Below are 773 nucleotides of genomic sequence, written 5' to 3' on the forward strand. Positions count from 1 at the left end.
TCTGTGTAATAGTGGGGGCAAAGCCTGTAAGTTAAAAAAAAAAAATAATATATATATATATATCCCATCCTGGAATAATAAGCTCCTGCTGTAAACAAAAAAAACCTGACAAGGACAGCACTACTCTCAGCCTAAACAACCCTAGCGCCTGCAGAAGGCCATTTGGCATGTTCTGTTACAGAGCTGACAGGAGAACCTCGGCTGAGGGCACCTGTGAGATTTAGTTTGCCTTTTAGTAACTGGGGATTTCGGAATGAATGTTTCAGTAGGGGGGTTGGGACTAGAGATTATCTCCAGAGGTCCCTTGTAACTCCTGCCGTTCTGTGATTCACTATGAGGGTGGTGAGACACTGGCACAGGTTGCCCAGAGAAGCTGGGGAGGCCTCATCCCTGGAAGTGTTCAAGGCCGGGTTGGATGGGGCTTTGAGCAACCAGGTCTAGTGGGAGGTGTCCCTGCCCATGCAGGGGGTTTGGAACTAGATGATCTTTGAGGTCCCTTCCAACCCAACCATTCTGTGATTCTGTGTTTCTGTGAAACCGCTGTGACCTCATATATCTCATGATCCAGACCCAAAACAAAAGCTGATTTAGGTGGCTTTTAAAATACAATAATTGTGGAGAGTGAAACAAAACCAAACAAAAAATCCGCAAGCCCTGGGCCCTTCCAGCAATACTGGCCCCTCTGGCGCCCCGTAGGGAAGCCCTGCGTGCCCTGGCTGGCCGCGGCGCATGCGCAGGCGGGGCGGAGTGGGCGCGCGAGCGGCGGCGGGTGC

At 51.0% G+C, this 773-nt stretch overlaps 1 protein-coding gene across 1 annotated transcript in view; it reads left to right on the forward strand.

Moving 5' to 3' along the window:
* The window catches only part of RNASEH1 (ribonuclease H1), an 8,688-nt gene that overhangs the window by 995 nt on the left and 6,920 nt on the right, over positions 1-773 (forward strand). The gene's annotated exons all lie outside the window — the stretch shown is intronic.

The sequence above is a fragment of the Chaetura pelagica genome, unplaced genomic scaffold (assembly GCF_000747805.2).
Source record: "Chaetura pelagica isolate M959 unplaced genomic scaffold, ChaPel_1.0 scaffold90, whole genome shotgun sequence".
NCBI lineage: Eukaryota > Metazoa > Chordata > Aves > Apodiformes > Apodidae > Chaetura > Chaetura pelagica.